This window comes from Ictalurus punctatus, chromosome 25 (genome assembly GCF_001660625.3).
Source record: "Ictalurus punctatus breed USDA103 chromosome 25, Coco_2.0, whole genome shotgun sequence".
Taxonomy (NCBI): domain Eukaryota; kingdom Metazoa; phylum Chordata; class Actinopteri; order Siluriformes; family Ictaluridae; genus Ictalurus; species Ictalurus punctatus.
Genome location: NC_030440.2, coordinates 11,893,127 through 11,907,686, shown reverse-complemented (window position 1 = coordinate 11,907,686; position 14,560 = coordinate 11,893,127). Strand labels below are relative to the sequence as shown.

Below are 14,560 nucleotides of genomic sequence, written 5' to 3'. Positions count from 1 at the left end.
TGTCAGGAAAACGAGGCGGGCTTTGAGTTTGACTTACAGACACTTTCACCAATCGGAGCTCGTGATTCTAGTTCTCGTTCTGCACGGTAACCAATGACAGCAAACCAGGAAGTGTATTTGGAAGAACTTGAACAAGGAATCAGCGAGGATTACAGAGTCGCAAAATTTGTATTTCGTTGTGGTATTAATCCTGAATTATGTGTTCGTGTAACGTTACATTATTCATGTAAGTTTAACTCTTTATAAAAATATATAATTTTCACACGACGTCAACATGAACAGAAAAACAAGGCAGATATGTTGGAACTTTTCCAATGTCCTGTAATAAACCTGTATTGAGGCTACGGCCAGTGTGCGCATGCGCACGACCCACAATTCACTTCTTCCTCGTGTCTCTTTTGGAAGAGTTCCTTAACGTGGTCTTTCTCGTCTCTCCGTTGGAAGGGTAAGGTGAGAGCTGCTTCTTTTCAGTCAGACGTTATTTTAAGTAAGACAAATGTGAAATTCATTCGCGTTAATGATCACGTGTTTACTTTCCAGGAGCATGTGATGCAGCTAGGTTTGCTTTTAAATGTATTTAATGTTATTCAAGCAGGCTTTGTGAGGCCGGCCACGTGTTTGTACAGATCCTGTGTAGGGATGGTGTGTTTCAATGTAGAGCCTCGTGTGGCATGCACATGATAACATCTGTATTAACACAAGATCTACTCAAAGTTTCATATGTAGTCTACCGATTGTATTAGGCCTAGGGATTAAATTTCAGTGGTTAAGACTGCTTGAAAGGTTGAGTTCAGATCCCAGCACTGCCAGCCTGCCACTGTTGGGCCCTTAGCCCTCGACTGTTCAGGTGTATAAATGAGATAAATGTAAGTAAATGTAATCTGGATAGGAGTGCCTGCCAAATGGCTTAAATGAAAGTTCTTGACGTTTTATTAAAACACTATCTTTTCCCTGCTCCCTTTTATGCTTTACGAAAATCTAAGATGTAAATCGCCTCCAAATCTCTTGAGAGAATTACTGTAAATTAACATAAACCTCTGTAGCTCTTCAGACTATTTTTCGTTCACAAACTTTGTACTAACTTTAATATAATATTAGCATAATATAATATTAGCATATGTGCTGGACTGAGATTACGGGACTAGTTATTTTATTTTTAGTGTTTTGGGAAGATTTTTTTTTTTTTTTTTTTTTTTTTACCTTGTTGCATTATGCAACAGTCCTAAACTGTTGTGTGTAGAATTGTTCAGAAATGATATTTTCTAAAATATTTATCTTCAACATTACACATTTTTAGAACTGAATGTTACAACATTTCAGACATTGGGAGATTTTAGTGAATGATTTTAAGGCATACTGAAATGTAAGCCTTTTTTTACTCGTGGACAATCCATTTACTTTTTACTGCAAGTAATGTTTAGACAATTGAAATATTCATATATTTATATCCCGTGCAATTGTATAAAAAATAAAATAATTAAAGGAACTGGATATATGTATAAGTAATTTATGCACGAATGGGGTAATGTTCTGGATTGGACCTGTCATGATTGTGGAAATGTTGATTACTCCGTGTAATGTTCAGAGAAAAGTAAAAGGTTAATTATATAATTAATGCTTTCCTCTTGATGTTTTTGCTTATAACCAAGTGGAATAAGAATCCTGGTGGTGCAAACTCTTCACTTTAATCCCATAATAGTACCTCTTAAATTTGTTCTATGCATTAAATGTATTATGTTAATACTGTGTGCAGGTTAGAGGAGTGTCCGACTGAAGCACCTGGTTTGAAAAGAGCACAAAACCCCAGGAGGTGAGCGTCTTAAACGACAATAACATTTCTTAATTGCTGTTTTGTACTTTTGTGTCCGTCCCCTTTATTGCCCATTTAAGACTGCTCATGTCCTAAATGATTAACACAGGGGGGAAGAAGAATTCTCTCAAAAAACCTGAAGTAAAGGCTGATCTTTCCTTGCTTCGGATCCTGTCGGGAGAAACAAGTCTTTCTCAAACCTTTATTCCCTGTGCTTGGTCATATCGCTCTGGTTTACTGTACAAACCTTGTGTCCGCTTGCCCACAGGAGCGGAAATGGGAATTCTGAGCTGCAGAAATGGAGCGCCTCTCATGTTAAAAGTACTCGGGTAAGTAGGCTTGAATATGAAAAATCCAGTAAAGTTTTTATTGTGTGTCCTGAAAACGAACATCCACAACCTGGATGAGAAGTTTAAAAAAATGAAAAAAAGGCACTGCACGTAGAGAGCTGTGTTGGTTTTTCCTCTTATGCTTTGCACACTGGAGTCTGCAGGTGGTTCTAGTGGCCATAACGGGGGGGGGGACAGCAACCTCTTGCAAAAACATTGGGGTCAGCTGGCATCTGCATGTGCCTGGATCGTGTGCAAGGAACATCACCTAAACAGACACATCTTCCCTTAATGCCTGACTGCAGTGCAGGTCTGCATGAGGCATCAATCAATTTGTGGGGGGGGAAACCCATCTGTTTGAAACCCTGCTTTGGTACAACTTGCATCATTTTAAGCGTATTTTGGTGAACGGTGTAGTCGACTGGTTAGGAGACTAAGACACAGGAATGCATTTTAAAGCTAACAACATAAAGGGTTTGAAAAGTCTGTAAGTATATGTGCATGTTTTTTGTCGATACTTTGCCTGTTTCATAGCACCACGGGTACGCCGTTTATGCTTTGGGGGTGTACACGTCATCCCATATGCAAGCCTCTGGAAACTACACTTACCCCTAAACCCCCTCACTTTCACAACACAGGTACATAAACTACATGATAAATAAATTTGAAGCAGCCTTAATACGAACACATTTCATTTAGTCCAATTTATCCGTTATGTTATTTTTAATAAATAAATAAATAAATAAATAAAACTCCTACAGACTCCAGTGACAACAGGCATCTTTTCTCTTCATCTCATGGTGTTATATATGACCTCTTGTTAAATGTGAAGAAGCAGCTTGCAAGAAAATAGGAGATATCACTGTCTCTGCTGCTTGCTAATACAAAGCCTGGCTTTGTTTACGTACATGTAACACAGACCATTTTCACACCAATAGTTCGTTTACATTTGTGTCTAAATATTTTGAAGATGTAAAGGTGTGTGTGTGTGTGTAATATTTATAGGTCTCTAGTGAGTATTTTGCGATCGCAGAAATGAACGGAAAATCAAGCAAACGCCGCAATATTTGGAGGAGCTTGCAACGTTTCAAAATGACTGCAGATTTTACGCAGATTCGGGTCGAGAAGCGTCACGTGACCTCATGACGAGCGTTCAGCCGAAGCGCTCTTCGATTCACGTGTGTCGAACATTAGTACAGCTAAAAGGTCTCATTTAGCAACAAACAAGGCTGTGAAAGACCATGCGAAACAATTTCCTGCTATTGCGATTTTGCCGCTTCAAGTAGTTTTCCACAAAAAAACTCCAGTTGCATCACAGGTTTTGAAAAAAGCCGAGCATTTGTGGCCGCAACAACGATGCATTAGGTTGAATGTTTTCTAAGATTTCTCTTAAATCCTACAATCATATATAACCAAGAGATTTTGGAATAGAGTCAAACAGGGTCGAGGTCAGATGTCTGAAAGATTTTCTTGAAGTATATTTCCTGTTTGGAGTTTATTGGAAGGGTACAAATGACTTATTGGCAGAGGAGAGACGTCCCAGTCAGTGTGGTTCTGTGTCGAGTTCTACTTGTTTGTGTTTGCATCTGTAGTGCTAATATTTCTTAAAATGGTGTGTGTGTGTGTCTGTTCCAGACTGGACTCCCAGCCACCGGATTGAGATGTTCTGTGCTGAAACTGTGAAGGTAAGCATTAAAGAGAGTAAGAAATGTATGCTCCTAATCTGATCCGAGTACCTTTTTACGTTTGTTATTCGGTGAGCATTATCTATTTAAATGAATACTTATGTTAATACTGTGTGCAGGTTAGAGGAGTGTCCAACTGAAGCACCTGGTTTGAAAAGAGCACAAGACCTCAGCAGGTGAGTGTCTTAAAGGACAATAACATTTCTTGGTTGCTATTTTGTGTTTGTCTCTGTCCCCTTTATTGCCCATTTAAGACTGCTCATGTCCTAAATGATTAACACAGGGGGGAAGAAGAATTCTCTCAAAAACCTGAAGTAAAGGCTGATCTTTCCTTGCTTCGGATCCTGTCGGGAGAAACAAACTTTCTCTTTAAATAAAACAAATCTTTATTTCTCATGTTTGGTCATATCGCTCTGATATCAATTATAAACCTTGTCTACAGGAGCTGAAAGAACGCACGAGCTGAGAAAATAAGATGACGTGCCATGTCAAGTGCCCGGGTGAGCAAGCTGATCACCTCCAGAATATATTGGTTGGCAGGATTCATGAAACCAAGGTGAAACTGAAGAGCATTCGGTGGAGGATATTTTGAGCTTGATTACTGCACTATCCACAAAGCTTTTAAAATGACCAATACCCCTATCATTAACATACGGCATCGAACCTCGTCCTGTGATATTAATAAGGTTGTAGGTGCTTGTATAAACATCATACAGGTTGGCAATAATTTAGCCACTTTGAAAATAAATTAAATAAAATTATTTTTTGTAGCAAGGAAATACTATTCTTGAACGAAACTTCTACCAATTCCAGTGTGAGAGCACAAAAATCCACATCCTGGATGCAAAGCTAGAAAGCATGTAGACAGCTTGCTTATGTATTTATTTATTTATTTTTATTTGTATAATAAATCTCTCCTCCTATGCTTTGCCCACTGGAGGCTGCCAGTGTTTCTAGTGGCCATAACAGGGGGGTATAGCAACCTCTTGCAAAAACTGGATCAAAGGGCGTCCACATGTGCCCGGATCCTGTGCAAGGAACAGACACATCTTCTATGAACAGCCTCTTTCATGACTTAACACCCACCTAGTAAATAATGCTCAGAATCCAAATAAAGCTAATGCTCACAATTTAATCTCACTGAGGACTTTTTTTTTTTTTTATTAGGCAGGGAGTTGAAACGGATATGACGACAGACAACCAATATCGTGTATCATAACGTAACAAAAAAATAAGCCAGAAGTCAATTCAATATACCGATGGCTCGATTTTTCCATGTGTTTCTATCTAGGTGCTGCGGATGTGTCCTGAAGTCCAGATGAGCAGCATGTGTGCGTTCAACACGGACACGTTTTTATCTGCCCTTATGTTTGAACTTTTCTTTGTGCTACTTGGTGTTGACTGTAACGTCGTCTTAGAAATTTATAAAGTTGCTTGTCAGATCTTTTCTGTGAAGTAAATAAAAAATAATAAAGATGGAGAAATAGTGTGTTCAAACTTTACATCCGTTTGCCTCTTTCCTACTCTCTGTGCGCACTCTATTTTCATACGGCCGAATTCCCAATAAAGCTGTTCTCATTTACACAGTTTTCTGTTCGAGTGACAGGGTTGTATTTGTGTTCTGTTAAAAATGAACACTGAAGTTATTTAGCAATGTTCTATTTAATGACTTTTTATAATTCAAACATTTTTTAAGCACTACTAGATAGAAAATGGCTATTTTCAAGGTTCTCCAGGTTCTTTACATTTCAAAAAGCCAAATTCAAGTGCTTGAAACACTTTGTATGAACCCTGTATACATAGACAGAAAAGTAGCACAGGCTCGATTCTAAGTTTTACAGTCGTGAGGAGGGAAGGGGAAAAAAACCCCAACACAAACCCACACATGCATCATATTAAGGCAGGCTTTGTGCAGTCACAACAGAATTCCCTTTTTGAAAGACAAAGCATGAAACTGAGAGACTCCTTCACTCAAAAATATCCTTGGAAAGATGAGACAAGTAAGAATACTTTATTTATAAACAAGGTATTGGCAAAAAGAGTCTTATATACACACCTCTGAAACACAAACTGGTTGCATTTGACACATCTAGTCCAATTTCAGAAGTTGGAGAAGTCAACAGTATGATCTAGGATGGTATGTATGTATATATATATAGAGAGAGAGAATTACATTTGTGCCAAAAGTATTGAACATAACGTTTCAAGAAACAAACAAAAATATACAGTGAGAGAAGAAATCTCCTAGCCAATGAGAGTAAATCGCTGTTAAGCCCCACCCACACATGAGATTTGTACCAGAACGCTGAACGTAAACTTACGGAGCGTGAACGAAAACTCTGTGCAGCGCATTCGTAAACCATGATTAACAAAACGAAGCTAAGAGAACTGTTAGCAAAGAATGCTGTTTATTTGAAGACCATGTCCAATTTTCGCTTCACTGGGTTCAGTTTCAGAGTGTTTTCCTTCTCTCCTTGTATAATTTTTGTTTGTTTGTTAAAAAGGGCTGACACTAGGCAGAACGCAAGTATGAGGTAATGAAAAATGCTAATTAGCGTGTGACGTCATCTAGCGACATTTCTCAACTTCCCATTGAAAGTTGTTGGACACAGGGCTCCTGTCACTCACCTGGAGTATACTGATGTTGTGGTGAAGAAGCAATGCCTGGGAAATGCAAATTTAGTCCAGCATGGCTGTAAAAGGCGCAATTTAAAAACTAGTTTTTATTATTATTATTTATTTTATTTTTTTTTGGAATTTAAAAAGAAGAAATAGTCCTTCAAAACAAAAACTAGTCGTTGAAAGTCCTGGAATTTCATTATGGAGTATCTGTACAAACCCTGATGTATATGACCAACTTGGTTATGTGGTTAGTAATATGCTGCATTTGACTTCGCTCAGAAGTGAGAACTCTGAACTCGGAATTACATCAACATGGGGGTTTAAAAAAACAAACAAAAAAATACAAAGGATGCCTATGTGCTTGTCTTTCGGTAGCATCGAATCAGTGTTCAGATTTAACAAGTGAATGAGTATGTTGATTGATCTAAAGCAAATACATTGTGTGTATATACAGTGTAACTTATTTAAAGGTTAGAAGTGCTGCCTTGTTCACCGTTGATGCTGCTGTGAGCGGCCACGTTGATCTGATGAGTTGGAGACCGTTCCCGAGTAGGAATTCTGAGCTGATGGGGCTTTTTTTCCCCCCTAGCCAGAGGTTGGGAATTACGAGTTGAATGCAGCATTAACTGAAGTACCATACACATTATTATTTTCCTTATAGAAGGTTTGAACAGAAAAACTATCGAGAGGACTTTATTTTTTTTGAGGCTTAATATTTTGTCTGAAAATTCACACTTGGTGAATGTGAAAAAAAGAGCAAAGGCTTTGGCCGATTATCCTGAAAATCTCAGGAAATTTTGTGACAGCCTTATTCATCATATTGACAATTGAAATAAGACAGGGAGGACAGAAAATCACGTTACCGCCAGGCGCAGTTCCTGTTTTGATAGAAATGAATTTTGTTCGTTTGGCATAATGTTCATCCAGAGCAACACCACTGCAAGTGTTTAAGGGAAGGAGACAAAATACAGTTTAGGTAGCATCTGTTCTTTCTGACCGACTTGTCACACATTGCTCATGTTTAAATGTGTGTGTTTGCATGCTGGCAGGGACAACATAAACACTGCAACCTCGTGTGTATAACACACACACACACACACAACCTGAGATTTATGTCTGTGAATAGGTTTCATTGAACAGGTTTGTTCTTTGTTTGAACTACTGCTGTCCTTGAGAGGAATCTTAATCAATATAAAACAAGCCTGTTGAGCGGGTGTTTTGTGGCTGAGCGAGCTCGATGGAAGCAGATTTAGCTGGTTTGAAGTTTAAAATGTAATGGTGGTTTGGACAAGATCTGAGACTGGAAGCTTCAGACACATGGGCCTGTTTACACTTCACAGCTGAAAAGACGAACACTGGAGACAGTATGTCCGTCTAGCACACTTGGGAGGAAAATTCTGCAGAATCTAACAGAACCTGAGGTGGATGGAAACTGTATCTACACGAGAAGATGTAAATCTACACGAAAGGTCGACCGATAGTGGATTTTACCGATAACTTACCAATGCTAAGTTGGGCAGTACCTGCCGTTAAACGATGAATCATTTACATTTACGTTTATTCATTTAACACACTTTTAACCAAAACAACTTACAAATGCAATCGGACACAACCGGGAACAACTATAGGTGTGGATTTTTGCAGATAACCGAATCGGTTTTGCCGATCAATCGGTCGAGCTCTAATCTACACACTATTTGCTAAGGGATAGGGAATGTAGGTGGTGAGAGCGGGCAGCAGTGTTTACAGTGTGACTGATGACTAGGAGCATTGTTGAGTTGGTTATTCCAGACTGTTCTTTTTTTTTTTTTTTTTTTTGCTCTGGGTTAATTTGTTCTTGATTGTTTTTGGATTCTGTGTTTGGATTGGTTTCAGCCATAGGCTATAGTGCATTTTTTTTTCTCCATTTTCAGTTGTGTATTAAGACCTGTCCGTTTTGGGCAACAAAACTTTTATTTACTTACAGTACATGCACATAAATACACAACAATAATCCGATATTAACCCGATTAAGACGATACTCAGATTAAGAAACTGGCATGTAAACAGCAATTATTAATTTCCTTAATCCGATTAAAGTCATACTCGAAGTAAACACAAATGGAATTAAGACGTGTGATGTATTCCTACTTTAGTCGCATTATGGAAGTGCATTACAGACGTAAGATGTACACACCTTAATCACACTATTAACGTCGTGTGGGAGTTTTCACCGCATTTTGTGACAGGACACGTACACATACAGCAGTGCTCAACCGTCTGACGGCAAACAAGATAGCACGACTGCGTCCGAAACCACATACTTACCTGATATATAGTAGGAGAAATACATGTATTTCAGTAAGTAAGTGGTTTAGCACACAGCCCAAGGCTTCAAGCAGTCGTCTATTTGCACGTACAGCATGACATATAATTAACTGCACTTGAAGCTTTCGTAAAATTAAAAATGAAACACTCATAACTGTATACGGTTCCATAACGAAGACCAACTGTATGTCGATATGTGAAATTCTGGAGGGAACGTCGGACGGCGTGGCGTGGGGACGTAATGACGTGTTCTATAACAATGCTATGTTCTATAACGTGTAAAACGGGAACATGAAAGGAATACTCTAAAAGCGACTCAGGTAAACACCTTAATCACAATATTGTCTTATTCAGAATAAGGTCAATAATTAGATTACTGCTGTCCATGTAAACGTAGTCATTGTCTGTTTGTAATATACTAGCATACATAAAATACTCTTTCACCGTCATAGAAACCTACAAGTAGGCCTCCCAACCTACGTCTGTATTAAGGACACTAACAGCACTTATTACTTACTCACTATTATGCACTGTCTTTAAAAAAAAAAAAAAAAAAAGGATTTCAAATGCACATGAACTTCACCTCTTGCTGACTTTTTTCCCTCTCACACACACACTATTCCTCTGAAGTGTGTCTGTAGACATCTGTGAAAAACACTGTCCGACCTTTCTCAAGTCAACTGAGGAACAAAGAGATGACTTACAGAGTATTTTCCCTCAATTCCTTTTTTGAAAATAAAGAATTCGTCTCACTCACAGAGAGAGTGTTGTGAGTGAACACAGGTCACATGGATAAGTTCCATGTCCTGTTTGAAGCTGTCAGCTCCGTTACCGTCTTTCTGCAGACTCGTTGTTGTTTTGCTCCAGCAAACGAAGTTCCTCTGCGTTGGAAGCAGACCAGACGCACAAATCCACTTTCACAAAACCGACTTTACGCTAATCGTAGCATTATGCTAGTGATATACCTGAGCACTGCTCTGTGTGCGTTCTGTTCACGTGTCCACATACTTTGAGCCAAATAGTGTATCTTAATGTTTTTGGGAGATGGGAGGAAACCAGAGAACCCGGAGAAAACCCATGCAGACATGGGAAGAACATGCACAGAAACTCTGCATTGACAGTAACCTGAGCTCAGGATTGTACTGAGGACCCTGGAGCTGTGCAATGCTCCACGCTGCAGCCCCATGCCTCGCTTGGATTATTAACATACATTCCTTCTCAGTGGATAGACGAGTAGTGCGTCAGTGGGTTAACCTGCCAGATATGAACACCAGATATAGATTTGCAACCTCTCTCAATCACTGAAAACATGCATAAAACTGTTTGTGTGAGCATGTGCTTTTTATTATGTGTTCTCACACATATGTTTGCTCAAAGGATTCAGCTGAAGAAGGAAAAGAGTATTTTGCCTGAAAAGCTCAGTTACATCGACTCTCACTGCTTCTAACCGACTTACAGTCAAGTACATTTTAATTTATAATAGTTGTACCATTGTAGTGTTTTTTAAAAGGTGCTCTCACTTAAAAAAAAACAACAACATTTAGATAACCGTAAGATGTTATGGATGGCCCTTTCTGTAAATACTAGGATTTCTGTTCATACAGACGAAGGTGAAGTTAAGCCAGGAGGAGGCTAATAATAGAAGAGACTAAATATTATTCCTAGAACACAATATACTGTATTCACAACTAACAGCTCCCACATAACTTATTTTTTATATAGGATCAGGACAGGAAGTCAGTAGTAAGGAAGTCACTTCCACCTTCAACGTCCTACTGTTTATATATCTGTGTGGTGGGTTGTATGTATAACGTCATGGTTTATATGGGTCGGTGTCTTCACAAGAATAATGCAAAGTGAAATAAAACATTCAGACCGTGGTGGTGATTTACAAACGAATGACATGAAAGCAAGTGGAGGCTATCGTTCATCTTATGAGAACAATTATGTAAAAGAAAGTAGGGCACTCAGGATTCAGACTATCCTCATCTAACCTGCTGTGATTTCATCAAAAAATAAAAACACCCTGAGACGGTTTGAATTGTTTTTCACAGCAGAATGATGTACAGTGCAGCAAGGAGTCATATGAGTGGAGTTCAAAAGCCCAAACACCGCTGTCGGGTATTGAATGGAAAAATAGGAACTGTGAATTATATTTTGGAGTTTGAATAATGATAACAGTGATGCCAATATAGTATAATGTTCTTTATATATGTTGAAAGTAGAAGCAAAAAAGAATCAAGCACACTGAGAATATACACAACATTTGGATACAGGCAGGGCTGCTTCCACGTTGAAAGTATATTTCGTGGCCATTTCTGTATATCATGTGCCTATTGATGGCACTTCCCTTGGTTCCCATACCATGGTGAGCGGTTTTTTGAAAGGTGCAAAGCACGTAAGGCTGGCCTGCAACCCCCACTTTCTCAGGTGGGATTTATTGCTTGTGCTTGACCTTCTATGTTTGCCAACATTCGAGCCCTTGCAGTCTTCTGACCTTAAGTGGTTGTCTCTGAAAACTGCATTTCTATTAGCCATTGCTTCCACTAAGCGTGTTAGTGAGTTACATGTGTTGTCAGTTAGTGAATTATACATGCGTTGATTGCCAGAGGATTCTGGCGTGTTAGCAAAGACTTTTATCTGCATGGTTAACTGGATGAATGGAGAGAGAGAGAGAGAGAGAGAGAGAGAGAGAGAGAGAGAGAGAGAGAGAGAGAGAGTACTAGAAAAACATAGTGAAGTCCATAACACAAACGGATTACCATAAAAGTCACTGAAACTGTGAATAACCAATGGAAATACTGTATACTAATGCAGTGTTGCCGAACCCTGGCCATGATTTCACACGTGTGTCAACTCTGGGAGAATCCGTTATTTTTCCAAATAGCTGGATCAGGTGAGTTAGAGAAGGGAAAATAACTAACTACATATGCAAAGCAGGGGACTCCAGGACCAGACCTGGGAACCACTGCACTCTGGACAGAATGTTCCAGTGAAACATCTGGAATCCATCCCAGCATGCCCTCCTGCACTTGACAGTATAAACACTCATCTGTCTGTGTGTGTGTTGTGGGTTATTTTTGGCTCTGCTTGTAGATACCACGGAAGAAGGCAAAGTTATTTGGCATTTGGCTTCAGTCTGCTAAATAAAGAAAATAACTGAAGGCTGCATGAGCTTCATCACGTGTTGTCAGGTAGCAGTGTCTGTTATCAGAAATATAATGAAAAAACAGATGAACCTCTGATGTATGTACATGTTTCTAATGAAGATGTTAATTAGCCTGTATGTCCACACACTTGCTTTTTGCATGTAATTTTAACTAACGCATTTGCACAGAGAGCAGGAGAGAGAGAGAGAGAGAGAGAGAGAGAGAGAGAGAGAGAGAGAGAGAGAGAGAGAGAGAGAGAGAGAGAGAGAGAGAGAGAGAGAGAGAGAGAGAGAGAGAGAGGGAGAGAGAGGGAGGGAGAGGGAGAGGGGACTTCTTAGGTGAGCCTGAAATCCTACATATGAAGATCTAGTCACCTGAGAGACAGAAATGGCTACCATAGCAACAGTCAAACAAAGACCACAGTGTGTGTCTGAGTGCAGGAGGGGGCACAGCAGTTCAGCCTCACCACCCGATGCTAACTGGAAGTGTGTCTGTGCATAAGCTGACCTAGAAAAAAACTACGTACTGCAAAAAAAAAAGAAGACATCTAAGCAAGTGAACATATCTTGAATATGACCAAAGGTATCTAGTATTTCCTATTATAAATATTTCACTAAACCAAATATAAAATTATTAAACGTATTTCTAGAGATTTCCACTAATTCTCAGCTTTAAAATTTCTAAGATGAACGATCTGCCCAGAGAATAAGACTATTTCAAGCTTGAAATGTGTCAAAGTGTCTAGAAATAGGTTTAATAATCTTATATTGTAAACCAATTTCAATCAATTTGACTGTATTTACTTGCTCAGACGTCCTTTTTGTGGTGAAAACATAGCTTATCATTATATAAACCATAATGTATATCCAGGGGCAACTCTATCACAGAGATAACCTCTTTAGACTTCAAAAAGTGTTAAGTGTTCTGGGTTATTATTCATTACAATTATTTAACAATAACATGCAATAACAGTAAAAGGTAATTAAAATCCCCCTTTCTCCTTTCACAAATGGCTTCTGTGAAGCTACGGATAACCTAGAAAGAAACCCCCAAAGAACACATATTATTAGATTAGAGTATAATAAAGTCAGGGCAGTTCCGTTCCATCCCATCCAGTCCCTTATCAAATTGATTACGTTAGTTTCAGGCATTCTTTGAAGAGCTCCATCCATTCATTTTCTGAACCTGGAGCCTATCCCAGGAGGCATAGGGCACAAGGCAGGGTACAGGGTGCCAATCCATCGCAGGGCACAATCACATGCACATTCACACACCCATTCATACACTATGGACACTATGGACATGCCAATCAGCCAACATGGACGGGAAGGAAACAGCACCCCCACAGCACTGGGAGAACACATAGGGCCGCAGGAATCGAACCCCCCTCCCCACCTGGCGGTGTGAGGTGAACATGCTAACCACTAAGCCATCGTGTGTCCCCTTTTGAAGAGTTTTCTGAGCTAAATTAACTAACCCATGCTAAGTTCAATTGAAAAAAAGTAAATAAACATCTCTCTCATTCACATGGCCTGCACTCGTCAACTATTTTAGTGGCTGTCTTTTCATCTTTTTCATTGTATGAATGTTTATACAATTTACATATGAATGCAAGGCAAATGAACTCCTCCTGTACTGTAGCTTTGACCTACTTTCACAGTTGTTCAAAGCTCTTCATCCTAAATCACCTGAATTCCTCTCGACTTTCCTCCTGAATTCATTTATTTTGGCTTTACTACATCATTCACTGCATGATGTTGCTATCTGCACACTGCAGCTCCTAATCTGTATCAAATCCAGAGGTAATGTGTAACACAAATAAAAGTGAAAGGAAAAGGGCTACTCTGTCCTACTTTCCCTGAGCTCTGTTCTCCCGGTATTTTCCAAACTTAAGTGGCATTTTCTTCCTGGATTCTTATCTGTAGACCATTTAATTCTTTTAATGCAGTAGTTCATTACTCTGGAGCTTATCAGCCTAATTAACAGACCTTTCCAGAGTGGTGTGTCAGAGCAGGGATACTGCTTAAATGTGCAGGACATGGCTATGTCAGGACCAACTGTTTTAATGAACTAAGCTGAAAAATATTTATGAACATTATTTATCTAATGTTTTAATGCAGCTTCATTCCGTTAAAGTAAACCGAGGTTGCACGGTGGTTCAGGGGGTAGCGTTGCTGCCTCACAGCTCCAGGGTCTCCATTCTGATCCTGGAGTGGGTTAATGGCCGCGTGGATTTTTGCATGTTCCCCGTGTCTGCATGCGTTTTCTCCCACCTCTCAAAAACAAGGTAGAACTGGTGACTCTAAATTGCCCTTAGGTACAAGTCAATGTTTGTGAGCATGGTGTCCTGTGATGGACTGACACCCGGTGTTCTTGAGACAGCCTTCGGATCCACTGCAACCCTGAGCCGTTACTGAATTGCTAGTTCATAATCGCTGGTTGCTACTAAAATTAACAGCAGTGTATACAGTGGTGCTTGAAAGTTTGTGAACCATTTAAAATGGGTGGCCTCTTTCAGCAGGATAATGCGCCCTTCCACACTGCAAAAATTGTTCAGGAATGGTCTGAGGAACATAACAAAGAGTTCAAGGTGTTGACTTGGCCTCCAAATTCCAAATGTATAATATATATTCTATATATAGAGTCCTAACAGTACCA

General features: G+C 39.4%; 1 long non-coding RNA gene and 2 other non-coding genes across 7 annotated transcripts; all 3 read left to right on the top strand.

Moving 5' to 3' along the window:
* The first annotated feature begins 113 nt into the window (after nucleotides 1–113).
* Nucleotides 114–5,326, top strand: LOC108258178 (uncharacterized). Of its 5 annotated transcripts, none has more exons than XR_001810616.3 (8): nucleotides 120–226; nucleotides 406–450; nucleotides 1,754–1,810; nucleotides 2,079–2,139; nucleotides 3,775–3,824; nucleotides 3,944–4,000; nucleotides 4,267–4,324; nucleotides 5,116–5,326. It is a non-coding gene; the product is annotated as an uncharacterized LOC108258178 (long non-coding RNA). The 5 variants fall into 5 exon arrangements; XR_001810618.3 differs by having other exon boundaries at nucleotides 211–226; nucleotides 406–445; XR_001810617.3 differs by having other exon boundaries at nucleotides 114–445.
* On the top strand, nucleotides 1,878–1,999 carry LOC124626334 (small nucleolar RNA SNORA26). The gene has a single exon (XR_006981093.1). It is a non-coding gene; the product is annotated as a small nucleolar RNA SNORA26 (small nucleolar RNA).
* LOC124626333 (small nucleolar RNA SNORA26) lies at nucleotides 4,066–4,186 on the top strand. Its single transcript, XR_006981092.1, has one exon. It is a non-coding gene; the product is annotated as a small nucleolar RNA SNORA26 (small nucleolar RNA).
* Nucleotides 5,327–14,560: the final 9,234 nt, after the last annotated feature.